Raw genomic sequence first — 15600 nt, forward strand, 5'->3', positions numbered from 1 at the left:
TATATTGTGCAAGTATATATTTCTTTTACCTTCTTTGAGGTTGGTTAGCTTGCCTCAACACTTACAACCCGAGCTACAAACCTACTCAAAGTTTTTACCTTTTACGTTTAGTTAACAAGCTAACATAGTATGTGTGCACAGCTAGAGTTGCTGCACGTATTGTCTATTTACATGTACTTGTTTGTTTAACTGGTTATATTTAAGCACATTACATAAAAAATAGAAGTAGGAGTAGGATATTCATTCCCTTGAGCCTGCTTTACCATTCTGTAAGGTCATAGTTGGTCTGTCCCAGACATCAGCATCTCTTTAGTGCCAGCTTCTCAGCCCTCAACTTCTCAGCCCTCAACTTCTCAATATTTCAAATATCTGTCAATTTCCTCTTTATTTTCAGTGATCTAACCTCCGCAGATATCTGGGGTAGATAATTCCAGGTATTTTCTACTTAGAGAAGAAACTCCTTCACATCAGTTTTAAACGAGTGACCCTTTATTCTGTAACTGTATTCCCTAGTTTGAGATTCCTCTGCTAGTGGGTACATCTGAAAAGCTACCCTATCAAACTCCCTCAAAGTCTTATGTTTTGATAAGATCATCCTCATTCTTATAAACTGTAATGAATAAAGGTCTAACCTGTTTAGCCATTCTTGATAAATCAGTCCCTTCATCCCAGGCATCAGCCTTGTGAATGCTTTTTGAATTGCTTCCAATGGTAGCATATTACATGTTTAAAAACAGTGATCAAATCAGTACTCCAGATGTGGCCTCACCAAAACCCTGTACGGTTGTAACAAGACTTCCCTGTTTAATTTCCAAACCCCTCATAATAATGGCAAAAATTCATCTGTCTTAATTACTTGCTCCACCTGCATGCTAACTTTAATGATTCATGCATAAGAACTCCCAGAACTCACTATGCTGCAATTGTTTGGAGATTGCTTTTAAATAATAGTCTGCTTTTTGATTCTTCTAACAAGGTGCATAACCTAGGACATTACCACATTAAAGTCCATCTGCAGTGCTTTTGCCCACTCTCTCAATCTATCTACATCCCCTTGCAGATTCCTTATCTTGGCATCATAGCATGCCTTTCCACCTATTTTTGTATTTTTGCCAAATTTAGTAGCAGTACACCTTGCCCACTCTTCCAAGACATTAACATAGCTCACCCTCAATTTACCGTCAACAGCCTTTGGCGTCCAGCACTCCACACCTACCCCATTGCATAAATGCTGCCCCCCTGTACACTTCCTATCAGGTCTGAGGAGTCAACTAGACTTAAAAGCTTGCTGTCTCCACAGATGCTGCCTGACCCGCTGTGATTTCCAGCACTTTTTGTTTTCAGTATAGATACCAGCATCTGGAGTAACTTGCTCCTAAATTAAGGCCTAGGGTTGATCTTGTGGCAGTCCATTAGTTACATCTTTCCACCCTGAAAAAGACCTGTTAACCCTGACTCTGTAACTTGTGCATTAACCAATCCTCAATCCATGCTGATACATTAGCCCCAATACTGTGAGCAGTAATCTTTTATGTTGTACTTTATCAAATGTCTTCTGGAAATTCAAATGCATTACATGTACCCACTCCCCTTAAACAACTCTGCTTATTAAGATCTAAAAGAACTCTACCAAATTTATAAAATATGATTTTGCCTTTCTCAAAACTATACTGTGGAGGTGCTGGCATTGGACCGCAGTTGACAAAATCAAGTCACACAACACTAGGTTATAGTCCAACAGATTTACACAAACATGTCAGCAGATTATGGAAAGATTTAGGAGCAACAGGGTGGTGGGTGATGGGAGATCTTAAATTTCCCAACATTGACTGGGATTCACTTCGTGTTAGGGGTTTAGATGGAGCAGAATTTGTAAGGAGCATCCAGGAGGGTTTTCTAGAGCAGTATGTAAATCGTCCAACTCAGGAAGGGGCCAAACTGGGCCTTGGTGTTGGGGAATAGCCTGGCCAGGTGGTTGAACTTTCAGTAGGGGACTACTTTGGGAATAGTGATCACATTTCGTAAGTTTTAGAGTACTGATGGGGAAAGACAAGAGTGGTCCTAAAAGAAGAGTGCTGAACTGGGGGAAGGCCAATGATAGCAAACTTCGGCAGGAGCTGGGGAATGTGGATTGGGAGCAATTATCAAATCCACATTTAATATGTGGGAGGTGTTTAAAGAGAGGTTAGTTAGGGTGCAGGACAGACATGTCCCTGTGAAAATGAGGAATAGAAAGGGCAAAATTAGGGAACCATGGATGACAGGTGAAAATATGAGACTAGCAAAGAGGAAAAAGGAAGCATACATAAGGTCTAGGAGACTGAAAACAGATGAAGTTTTAGAAGAATATCAGGAAAGTAGGACCAATCTGAAATGAGAAATTAAGAGGGCTAAAAGACGTCATGAAATATCTTTAGCAAACAGGGTTAAGGAAAATCCCAAAGCCTTCTATTCATACATAAGGACCAACAGGGTAACTAGAGAAAGGGTTGACTCAATTAAGGACAAAGGAGGGAAGTTATGCGTTGAGTCAGAAAAAATGGGTGACATTCGTAATGAGTACTTTGCGTCAGTATTCACTGAGGAGAGGGACATGACGGATGTTGAGGTTAGGGATAGATGTTTGATTACTCTAGGTCAAGTCGGCATCAGGAGGGAGAATTTTTTGGGTATTCTAAAAGGCATTGGGGTGGACAAGTCCCCAGGTCTGGATGGGATCCAGCCCAGGTTACTGAGGGAAGCAAAGGAGGAAATAACTGGAGCTTTCACAGATATCTTTGCAGCATCCTTGAGCACAGGTGAGGTCCCAGAGGACTGGAGACTTGCTAATGTTGTCCCCTTGTTTAAAAAGGGCAGCAAGGATAATCCAGGTAATTATCGACCGGTGAGCCTGACGTCAGTGGTAGGGAAGCTACTGGAGAAGATACTGAGGGATAGGATCTATTCCCATTTGGAAGAAAATGGGCTTATCAGTGATAGGCAACATGGTTTTGTGCAGGGAAGGTCATGTCTTACCAACTCAATAGAATTCTTTGAGGACGTGACAAAGTTGATTGATGAGGGAAGAGCTGTAGATGTCATACACATGGACCTCAGTAAGGAATTTGATAAGGTTCCCCATGGTAGGCTGATGGAGAAAGTGAAGTCGCATGGGGTCCAGGGTGTACTAGCTAGATGGATAGTCTGGGCAACAGGAGACAGAGAGTTGTAGTGGAAGGGAGTTTCTCAAAATGGACATCTGTGACCAGTGGTGTTCCACAGGGATCTGTGTTGGGACCACTGTTTGTGATATACGTAAATGATCTGGTGGAAGGATTATTCCATGGCACATTGTGTGCCGAAGGTCCTGTACTTTTCTATGTTCTATGAAGGTATAGATTGTCTGATTAGCAGGTTTGCAGTTAACACTAAGATTGGAATAGCAGATAATGAAGGAGACTGTCGGAGAATGCAGCAGCATATAGATAGATTGGAGAGTTGGGCGGAGAAATGGCAGATGGAGTTCTATCCGGGCAAATGCGGGGTGATGTATTTTGGAAGATCCAATTCAAGAGTGAATTATATGGTAAATGGAAAAGCCCTGGGGAAAATTGATGCATCAAGTGATCTGGGTGTTCAGGTCCATTGTCCCCTGAAGGTGGCACCGCAGCTTGATAGAGTGGTCACAAAAAGGCATATGGCATGCTTTCATTCAACGGACGGGGTATTGAGTACAAGAGTTGGCAGGTCGTGTTCCAGTTGCATAGGACTTTGGTTCAACCACATTTGGAATACTGTGCACAGTTCTGGCAGCCACATTACCAAAAGGATGTGGATGCCTTGGAGAGGGTGCAGAGGAGGTTCACTAAGATTTTGCCTGGTGTGAGGACACTAGCTATGAAGAGAGGTTGAGTAGATTAGGATTATTTACATTGGAAAGACAGGTTGAGGGAGGGGCCTGACTGATGCTACAAAATCATGAGGTATAGACAAGGTGGACAGCAAGAAGCCTTTTCCCAGAGTTTGGGACTCAATTAATAAGGGGCACAATTTCAAGGCGAGGGGGGAAAAGTTTATAGAAGATATGCGTAGAAAGCTGTTCACACAAAGGGCGGTGGGCGCCTGGAACGCGTTGCCACTGGAGGTGGTAGAGGCAGGCTCAATAGTGTCATTTAAGATGTATTTAGACAGATACATGAATGGGCAGGGAACAGAGGGATACAGATCAATTGGGACCCTTCAGAAGCGTTTCTCCCTACGACTCCTGAAACACGCACTCGCAGCTATGCGCTGGCATCTCCAGGCTCTGCAATCCAGCCTCCCCCAGCTCAGAGCCTCCCTCTCCCAGACCTGCAAAGGACCTCTCCTGTTTTTTATTCTTTGTAGGATCCACAACCTGAACTCACAATTCTACTCAGCTTTATTGGACACTAAAAACCGTAAGTACAGTAAACTCACTGGTTCCTGCCACCTAAAACAGGATTCCTCCACCTCCCAAATCCCCAGCCATTACCAGGACTTTCTCCACAATGTACCCACTGCCATTGGCCATGAGGCCACTGTCAGAGAACCCACAGATGAAGTCACATGCGCCACCATCGATTACACCACTTCCAGGACAGCAAACATCATTGCTGCTGTAGCCACATCCTCCACTTCCGAAACCAATGCCACAGACATTACTGTCACCGCTACTGCCGCTGCCTACCTCACTTCGTCCACTGCTGATGTCGCTTCACCCACTGCTGATACAACTCCGTCCACTGCCGATGCAACACTGCCCACAGCCGACGCCGACATCGCTCCCGCCCACACCCTCCACAGACAGCAGCTGCACAGGAGATAGCCACACTGAGCCCTGCCAAATCTTCACCATCCCCCCAGACCTCCCCGTGACTGAGGACAAATGGTCAGTCCTCATAAGGGGCTCACTTTTGTCCCCCTCTACCCACACATCAATGAATACCAGTCACGTTTGGACATTGAACAGTTTTTCCGCCACCTCCGCCTCCACACTTACTTCTTTAACCCAACCCTCCCTCTACTGACCCCCTCTCCCACCTCCAACACAAGGGCACCACCCCAAGGCCTCCTACCCTCCCTTGACCTCTTCATCTGCAACTGCCGTCGAGATATCAATTGTCTCAACCTCTCCACCTCTCTCACCCACTCCAACCTCTTACCTGCAGAACGTGCAGCCCTCTGCTCCAATCCCAACCTCACCATAAAACTCGCAGAGTGGGGAAGTGCAGTGTGGTATGGTGCACTGACTTTTACATTGCTGAGGCCAGACGCCAACTCTCCGACACCTCCTCCTATCACCCCCTGGATCATGACTCCAGCCCAAAGCACCAAACCATCATCTCCCAAACCATCCACAACCTCATCACCTCAGGTGACCTCCCACCCACAGCCTCCAACCTCATTATTCCCCAACGCCACACCGCCTACTTCTATCTCCTTCCTAAAATCCACAAACATGGTGTTATGTCCTGCTTTCTATTTATCTGTTTAGGTTTCCTTGGCGTGGTGATGTCATTTCCTGTTTTTTTTATTACAAAGCTGGCCACCAGAATACATAAACATCAACTAGCCACAAAAAGACATGACTCACTATCACTAGTATCCTTACATACAGATGAGGAAGGACACCACTTTGATTGGGACAACACATCCATCCTAGGACAAGCCAAGCAGAGACACGCACGGGAATTCCTAGAAGCATGGCATTCCAACCGGAACTCCATCAACAAACACATTGATTTGGAGCCAATCTACCATCCTCTGAGGAAAAAGAACAGGAAATGATATCACCAATGCAGGAAATGACATGACCAACCCAAGGAAACCTAAACAGATAAATAGAAAGCAGGACAGAACACTAGCGCTTCATTGGAGGCTCACTGATGATGTTACTTAGAATGGTGACGAAACGTCTGGGAACGAACCTTCCCGCTCAGTGAACCAGCTTACATCCGGAACAAAATAAAGACTCATTCTTTTGTGGACAAAGAAGAGGAGAGCAAGGCTGTGTTGGAGGTGGAAGGAAGACGTTGGGTTGGCTGTGCACCCTTGCAACCGGTGGATCTTAATGCTGGCTTCGGCCTAACGCTGGTTCAGGGGAGCAGCCAACCTGCAACGATGGCTGTGGCGAGTGCTCGTGCCCCGGGGCAGAGGGTCCGGAACACCATCCGCGTTTCCGTGAAGAAGGTGGATGAAGGTGCACTTGTGGACCGCACCTTCTTCGTGAAGAGGGTCCTGTTGGACTGTTGTGGGTTCGCTACTGCAGACATTTACTGCCTGCAGGATTTCCCCGGAGGAGGTTTCTACGATGTAACCTTCAGGAGTGCCAAGCTTTGCGAGTGCTTCCTGGAGGCTTTCAAGGAGAAAGGAGGTGAGGGACCCCTCTCTGTATTGACCACTGTCCTGCTGTTCGTGATGCCGGTGCAGAGGAGCTGTATGGTGACTGTACACATGTACAATCCGGATGTGCCAGCAGTTGATGTCCTGACCTTCCTCGGAAGGTACGTGAAGGTGGAAGGGGACCTAGCCAACATCATGGACCCCTTCGGGATCTGGACCAGTAAGAGGCAGGTCAAGGTGACGCTGAGGACGGGCGCGGATGGGAACATCGTACACCCACCGTCCAGCTTCGCGATCAGCTGGAGCAAGGGCTACCTGACCTACGCAGGGCAACCTAAAGTCTGCCATGCCTGTGGTAGGTCAGGTCACGTGGCGGCCGACTGCAAAGCCACCATCTGCAGGGAGGAGGGACACCTTGCAAAGGATTGCCCACAAGAAAAAAGCTGCATCCTATGCGGGGATGCGGGCCACCTCTATAGGGCATGCCCGCGGTGGGGGACCACCTATGCCCAGGTCGCCAGCAGGGGCAATGTGGGGCAAGCCCCCCCGGAGGCGAGGAAGGCACCAGGGTCCTGCAATGGCCCCCCTAATGCGCAGGAGGGCCAGGTCGTGCAGGAGGGCCCAGCCCCGCAGGACGGACCCGAAGCCAGCAAAATGCCCCTGCAGGCTCCGCTCTCCCCGGGACAACCCGGAGCTGATGGAGGAGGTGACAGGTGACCCAGGGGAGTGGACGACGGTCCGGAAAGCGAGGAGGAAGGCGCGCCGGCGGGCCCAGGCACTGCAACCATCAGGTGGGAAGAGGCAGCTACATGGAGGCGATAAGAGCGCCTCTAATGTGGGAGATTCGGAGGAGGCCCACCCAAAGCAGAAGCAAAAGATCACAAGGGAGAAGGAAAGCAGCACCCCGCTTCCAGGTGACGGGAGGTGTCCTGAGACTCCCTCCGACACCCAGCCATGCACCGCTGAGGCCCTGGAGGGCCCCCCGGAACTTTCAGGCGGGAAGGAGGAAACAGCGTGTCCCCAGCCTGACCCAGAGCCGGACTCTCCTGCCTCCGTACCCCCGACGAGGGGATGCCACCTGGAAGGCAGCATGGACGGTTTCCTGAGCCAGAGAGCATCCAGCAGTTAGCCCGGGCAATGGGCATGAAGGGATAGATGGAGGGGCTGGACCTTGGACTCGGGGAGGGTACTGCGGTCACTGCCCACAATGGGGGTACGGTTTGCAAGCATTAATGTGCGCAGCGTCAAGTCCACCACAAGATGTGTGTCCATGTTGGCCTACCTGACCACTGTCAAGGCAGACCTCCTGTTTCTGCAGGAGTGCGAGATACCCACACCTCAGCAGGTACAGGAAATGGTCCGGCGCCTGGACCTGTGGGCCTTCGATCTGGTCGGGGGGATAACAACTGTCGCTCCTTGGGCCTGGCTATTCTGCTGCGGGGGTGCAACTTCACCATCTCTCAAGTTCAGGAAGTGGTGGTGGGGCGCCTCCTAGTGGCTGATGTCACCTACATGAACGCTCCCTTGAGGCTGATCAACGTGTACGCCCCAGTGGTACGGAGTGAGCAGTTGGCTGTCCTGCAGCAGCTTCCACCCCTGCTGGCTACATCCAGGCCGGTCATCCTAGGCGGAGACTTCAACTGCATCATCGATGCAGATGGAAGATCCAACGTGGGGACAGCGGGTGGGGTGAGTCAACTGGACGTCATGTCCAGATTCCTGATGGGCACGGTGAAGGGCGCCAAGCTGCTCGACGTCTTCAACACCCCTGCAGACGGAGCGCAGCGGTGATATACCTGGTAGCGGCCAGACGGGTCTATCCGCTCAAGGATAGACTTCCTGTTTGTGTCACGGGCATTCTCGGTCAGGTTTACCAGCGTCGAGCCAGTGTTCTTCTCTGACCACTGCCTCCTGCTGGCCGACTGTCACTTACAGGACGACCAGCAGGCCGGCAAGGGGAAGTGGAGCTCAACACGACTCTGTTGGCCCCAGAGAACGTCGAGGAGCTTAAGAGGGTGTACGCCGGTTGGAGAACCGTGAAACCCCTCTTTGAGTCTCCGGGCGACTGGTGGGAGATGGTGGAGGAGAACATCAAAAGGACCTTTGTCCTCAAGGGTGTTCGGAAGGCGAGAGAGAGGTGAGAAAAGTTGTCGCGACTCCAGAAAAGGATGCAGAACCTGCTCCTTCTGCAGTCGATGGGGGTCGATGTCACGGAGGACCACCGTGAGGTGAGGGGCCAGCAAGTCTCGCTCTTCGCCATGGAGGCCTCCAGGATAATCTTCCAGTCCAGGGTGCGCTCCGTGGAGCAGGACGAGACGTGCTCGCGTTTCTTCTTTCAGAAGGTGCACAAAGACCTCTGTGCTTAGCTGGCTGAAGGAGGATGACGGCTCAGTGACGTCATCTTGGCCTGACGTTTTGAGGATCAGCAGATCCTTCTGTGCCGGACTGTACAACGCGAAGCCCATGGACAGCATGGCCTCCGAGTCGTTCCTGTTGTTTATCACGGAGGTCTTAGACGACAGCCGATATCCCTGGACGAGCTGACCAGAGCCCTCAAGTCCTTTGAGAGGAATAAGGCTCCCGGGAGTGACGGCTTACCGGTCGAGCTGTATTCCGCTCTGCGGGACCTGATCGGCCAGGACCTGCTGGAGGTGTACGATAGTGCGCTTCGTGCAGGGGAAATGTGCAAGTCCATGAGGAAGGGCATCATCACCCTCATTTACAAAAGGAAGGGGGAGAGGGAAGAAATTAAGAATTGGCGTCCCATTTCATAATTGAACGTGGACTACAAAATCCTGGCCAAGGTCATAGCCAACCGGGTCAGCTCTGTCCTGGAGTCGGTGATTCACCCTGACCAAACCTGTGCTGTGCTGGGCAGGAAGATCGCTGAGAGCCTCGTGCTCATCAGGAATACAATTGATTACGTGCAGGACAGGAGGGTTCACGCCTGCCTCGTCAGCCTGGACAGGAGAAGGCCTTCGACAGGGTCTCTCATGCTTACATGAAGGACGTCCTCTCCAAATTGGGGCTCGGGGAGGGCATCCACAATTTGATCCGGCTGCTCTACACCAACATCGTCAGCGCAGTCTCGATCAACGAGTGGGAATCGGACAGTTTTCCCGTCAGATCTGGAGTCGGGCAGGGCTGCCCGCTCTCTCCTGCCTTCTTTGTGAGGTGTATGGAGCCCTTCGCCGCATCCATCAGGAAGGATGTGAGCCTGAAGGGCGTGACTATCCCAGGCAGTGGAGGCCTGCAGGTCAAGACCTCCCTGTACATGGACGACGTCGCTGTCTTCTGCACTGATCGTCAGTCGATGAGTAGGCTGTCGGACATCTGCGGCCAGTTGAAACCGGCCTCGGGTGCCAAAGTCAATAGGGGTAAGAGCGTTGCCATGTTCTTCAGGAATTGGGACAACTGCTCCTTCATCCCCTTCACTGTCAGGACAGACTACCTGAAGGTGCTGGGTGTTTGGTTTGGTGGAGCTGGGGCATGCACTAAGACTTGGGAGGAGCATATCACCAAACTGAAGCAGAAGCTGGGCAGGTGGACACTCCAGTCCCTCTCCATAGCGGGTAAAAACCTGGTTGTCAGGTGCGAGGGGCTTTCGGTACTGTTGTATGTGGTGCAGGCCTGGCCTATTCCCCAGACCTGTGCCGCTGCAGTCACCCAGGCCATATTCCACTTCGAGGATGGACCGGGTTTGCAGAGACACCATGTACAAAAACTTGAGGAACGGGGGAAAGGACGTACCGAACGCCACCCTCGCCCTGATGGCTACCTTTGAGTGCGGCTGCATCAAGCTGTGCGCAGACCCACAGTACGCAAACACCAAGAGTCACTACTTACTGAGGCTCTACCTGTCTCTGGTGTTGCGAAGGATGGACCTGGCCTCGTTGCTGCGGAACGCTCCAAGTAGTTGGACCGTCCCGTACCACCTGTCCTTCGTGGAGAAATTTTTGAAAGGAAACACCTTTGACCACAGGGCCGTCAGCACGTAGTATCCTCGAGACCCTTCGGGAAAAGGAGAGGGTGGATCCCGTCGTGTGGTTCCCCATGCAGACTGCCAAAGTCGTTTGGCAGAATGCCTCATTGCCAGAACTTTCAAACAAGCACAAGGACATTGCTTGGCTGGCGGTGAGAGGGGCTCTGCCAGTGAGATCCTTTATGCATGCCCGGAATCTCTGCGTCACCGCACACTGCCCTCGAGGCGGCTGCGGTGGGGACAAGACTGTCGATCACCTCCTTCTGGAGTGTGCCTATGCGCAGATGGTCTGGAGGCGGATTCAGTGCTATTTGTCGAGGTTCGCCCCGAGCAGCTCCGTGACACAGGACTCCGTGCTCTACGGGCTGTTTCCCGGGACGCACACCGAGACCAACATCAACTGCGCCTGGAGGACCATCAATGTGGTGAAAGACACTCTTTGGTCTGCCTGCAACTTGCTGGTTTTCCAGCTTTAAGAACTGACCCCGACTGAGTGTTGCAGACTGGCGCACTCCAAGGTCCAGGACTACGTGCTGAGGGATGTACTTAAGCTTGGGGCAGCTGCCGCCAAGGTGCGGTGGTGAACCCCTCGTCCAGAATAGAAAAAAAGGGCCCTATCTGGTAACCCGGCCCAGCTGGCGCCTTCCCCAACTGGTCAGGGGGCTAACGGGGACTGTGCGGGGAGACAACTGCCGGGAAATTTTTTTCTTTGTTTTTGTGTTTTATTTGTTTTGTTTTTTCCTTTAGTTGGTGTACGTACCCCCTGAGTAACCGGGAGCAGCTTGCATGACTGAGTAGGTGTATAAATGTTTTATTATTTTGTACATTCTATGAATCGAGTATATTTTTTCAAATTAAAACAAAGTGACGAAACGTCTGAAAACAAACCTTCCAGCTCAGCGAGCAAACTCCCATCCAGAAAGGTGAAATTGTAATGGAGCTAGTCAAACATTTAGGTACATCAGAGAAACAGTCAAATGTGGTAGAGTTAGAAAAAAATACATTGCAAATTAGACTACTGGAGTTCGAGGACAAAGAAAGGGAAGGGAGGTTCCGAGCAGAAGAAAGAAAGGATAGCCATGGTGAAGGACAGAGAAAGGAAAAAATAGTTGGAAATGATGAAGTTGGAACTTGAAGCGAAAGGACTTCAATTGGGAAAAGGAAAAATGCAAAATAGAAGTTACGTATCCCTACGAACAGACTGATAGGGGTATTTATAGAATCCCTGCAGTGTGGAAACAGGACCTTTGGACCAACAAGTCCACACTGACCCCAGTGCATCCCACCCAGACCCATTTCCTCTATAACCCACCTAAGCCACACATCCTGAACACTACGGGTAATTTAGCATGGCCACTCCACCTAACCTGCACATCTTTGGACTGGATATGTGCAAACATGTCCAAATATTACAAAAATTCAATGAAAAAGATGTATAAGCCTTTTATGTTTCCTTTGAAAAATTGGCTAAATGGATGAACTGGCCAGAGACTGTGTGGGTAATATTAACTCAGACCCTGTTGGTCGACAGGGCTAGTGAGGTGTTTGCAGCCCTGTTAGACAAGGTGCCAGGAGAATATGAAGAAGTAAAACAGGCTATGTTGAGTGCCTACAAGTTGCTACCAGAAGTATATAGACAACAGTTCAGAAATGTAAGAAAGAAACTGGGTCAAACTTATGTCAAGTTTGAGAGAATTAAACAGAGCAACTTCAATAGATGGATGAGAGCATTAAAGATAGAAAAAATGAATCAGGCTCTTAGAGATATTATTCAGCTGGAGCAGGTTAAAAACTCATGCCCAAAAATGAACTGATTTGAGAAACAGAAATCTAAAACAGTGAGAAGAGCTGCAGACATGGCAAATGAATACGCATTAGTGTAAAAATCGAAATCGAGCTCCTGACAGCAATTTCATTCTGTGAGGGATAGAAATTAGTAAAAAGATGGAGGTCCTTCAATGAACATCAAAAAGTAGATCACACTGGGAACAGTTTAGCACATGTGAAAAAAAAACCCAAGAGGGTATTGTTATAGCAGCAGTTGAGTATGAGAGACCCAATGGGCAGAGTCTATGAATAAATAACAAATTTGGCAGTGACTGGTAAAACTGTCATTTGCCACTTCTTGTCAGTGGAATGATGTTTGCACATGTCCTAGTAGTGAGTTTTGCGAATAGTTTATGTTGTCCCTGCAACTTTTGGCATAAAATCTGGATGGTGGCAAAGGATGGTTGTTAGCACAGTACCAATACATTCTTCAATGTTCACTGTAAAGAATTTATGTTCACTTTTTGTGCGTTAATAAAGCCATATGATAGGAGCAGAAGCATGCCATGTAGCTCATCATGCCTGCTGTCCAATTCAGTGAGCTCATGGTCAGAGCATGCAGCTTGACTAGAAATTGTATAGATTGTGTTTGAGGATGATTGGTACGATCATAGAATCCCTACAGTGTGGATAAAAGACCTGTGGCCCAACAAGCCACACCAAATCTCAGTGCATCCCACCCAGACCCGACCCCTATAGCCCAGCTAATCTACATATCACTCAACGCTATGGGCAATTTAGCATGGTCAATCCACCTGGCCTGCAGGAGGAAACTGGAGCACCTGGAGGAAACCCACACAGGCACAGGGAGAAGGTGCAAACCATACAGACAGTCGCCTGAGGGTGGAATTGAACCTTGGTCCCTGGCGCTGTGAGGCAGTAGTGCTAATCACTGAGTCACTATGCCACCGAAAGTGAACGAACACTTTGCGTGTTGAGTGGTCTTGAACCACCAACCTTCCAGTTAAACAGTCAAACACATTAACCTATTGCACCACAGAAAAGGACACTGATTCTTGTTCTGTGGAATACTGTACCATTCTGGCCTCTGAGGTGGGTTCCCAGGAAGTTAAATCACCTTTGGAAGTATTTGTTTCCTACATTGACATCTCCGCACTTAATTTATGCCGAAGTTCGGCATGCATTATTAAAAGCCAGACCATATCTGTACGTCTCACAAAATTAATAAATTTTTTTGAGGAATTGACAATGATGATTGATGAGGGCCGAGTGGCAGATATTATCTACGTGGAGTTTAGTAATGCCTTTGACAAGGTCACTCGTGGCAGGGTGGTTCAGATTTCTAAATCAGAAAAACACCTACAGTTACTCTGTCTTTTTATGATCAAGCAAGTTCTGTATCTATCTCACCAGCTCACCACAAATCCCATGGAATATTTCCAATATGTGTAAATAGTTTTGTGGAGAATGTGGGTCACCCGATCAGTAGGTTTGTGGATGATATAAAGGTTAGGGGAGCTATGAATAGTGTGGCTTGCCAAAGGATATAGATAGGCTTTGGGTGAAGAAATGGGAGATGGAATTTAATCTGGACAAATGCAAGGCAATGCATTTTGGAAGGCCTAATGTAGTTGGGAGTAGGCACTAAATGGCAGAACCCATGGAAGTAGTACCGTACGGAGGAGCTAGGAATACAGGTCCACAGTTCCTTGAAATTGGCAATTCAAGTGGATAAGGTGGTCAAACAGACATATGGCAGGCTTGCCTTCATGATTTGGTGCAATGAGTATCAACATTGACAAGTCACATTGCAGCTGGATAGAGCTTTGGTAAGGCAACATTGTATTGTGTACAATTCTGGTTAGCAGAGGATGTAGAGGCTTTGGAGAGGGTAAAACAAAAACATTTGCCAAAATGTTGTCTAGATTGGCAGGTATTAGTTATGACAAGAGGTGGAACAAACTTAATTTGTTGTCACTTCAATGTTGAAGGCTTACATAATTATGAGAGGTATGGATAGTCAGAGTCCTTTCCCAGAATAGAAATTTCATGGATGTTGTGGTTGATTGGCTTGTCGAGCTGGTTTGTTGTTCCGCAGACGTTTCATTACCCTGCTGGGTAACACCATCAGTGCAGCTTCCGATAAAGCGCTGTTGTGTTTTCCTACCCGTTATTTAAACTCTGTGTCTGTTGAGCTGGGTTACCTCGCTCCCAGTTTTCCAAGAATCCTACAACCACTGGGCATCAGAATAGCACACGAACCCACATCAAACACATGCCAACTGCTAACCCGAACCAAAGACCTGCTACCCAGTATGGGCAGGACCAACGTCATATACAAGATCGCCTGCAAAGACTGCAACAAACATTACATTGGACAGACTGGAAGAAAATTAGCCACAAGAGTACACAAACATCAACTAGCAACAAAAAGTCATGCCCAATACTCACTCATTTCCATTCGCATGGATAAAGAAAACCAAACAGGGACCACACCAGGATCCTGGGAAAGGCTGAGCAGATACAAGCACAGAAACTCCTCGAGGCCTGGTTCTCCACTAAGAAGCCTATCAACAAACATATAGAGCTAGAGCCTATATATACTCCACTGCAAAGGAAAGCCAGGAGTGAGGTAACCCAGCTCAACGGACACCAGAGTTTAAATAATAGGCGGGAAAACACAACAGCGCTTCATCGGAGTCTGCACTGATGCTGTAATGAAATATCTGCGCAACAGTGAACCAGCTCAATGAGCCAAACAACTACAACATTCATGACCCGAGCTACAAATCTACTCAAAAATGGAAATGTCAGTTGCCAGAGGACATAGGTGCCAGGTAAAAAGGAGAAAGTTTAAAGTTGGCAAAGGCCAACATTTTTATACAAAGGGTGCTACGTGTGCTCCCTGGCAAGTTGGTTGAAACAGATAGATAGAGTTTAGTATCATTTGTATACATTTAAAAGTCATCTTGGCAGATCCCTAAATAGGCAGGGAATCAAGGGATTTGGACCACATGGAGGCAAAAGGTTTTTAGTTTGAGGAAAGGTGTCATTTGGGCACGGGCTTGGTGGGTCAGAGGAACTGCACCCCTGCTGTACTGTTCTTTCTTCTTTGCTCTTTGATCTCCCACTGACAACGGTGACAGTGTTAATGCATATGTATGAATTAAACTTTATTACGCTATTTCATAGAGTCAGAGTCATACAGCATTGAAACAGACTCTTCCATTCAAGCTGTCCACGCCAATCACAATTCCAAATTAGTAGCTTCGTGCTGGGTCCATATCCCTCCAAACATTTCAGTTGCAAGTGAAATCTTAAAATTGATTTTAAGCGGACTCAAATTAATTTTAATTATTAGTTCTGGGATAGGGCGTCAGTTTTTATGTGGTCGAGCAGCAGACACGTCCAACTCCAGAAAAAACACTAAACAGCAGAAAAAGTAGCAGAGGATGGTTTCGATCCATCGACCTCTGGGTTATGGGCCC

This window comes from Stegostoma tigrinum, chromosome 4 (genome assembly GCF_030684315.1).
Source record: "Stegostoma tigrinum isolate sSteTig4 chromosome 4, sSteTig4.hap1, whole genome shotgun sequence".
Lineage (NCBI taxonomy): Eukaryota > Metazoa > Chordata > Chondrichthyes > Orectolobiformes > Stegostomatidae > Stegostoma > Stegostoma tigrinum.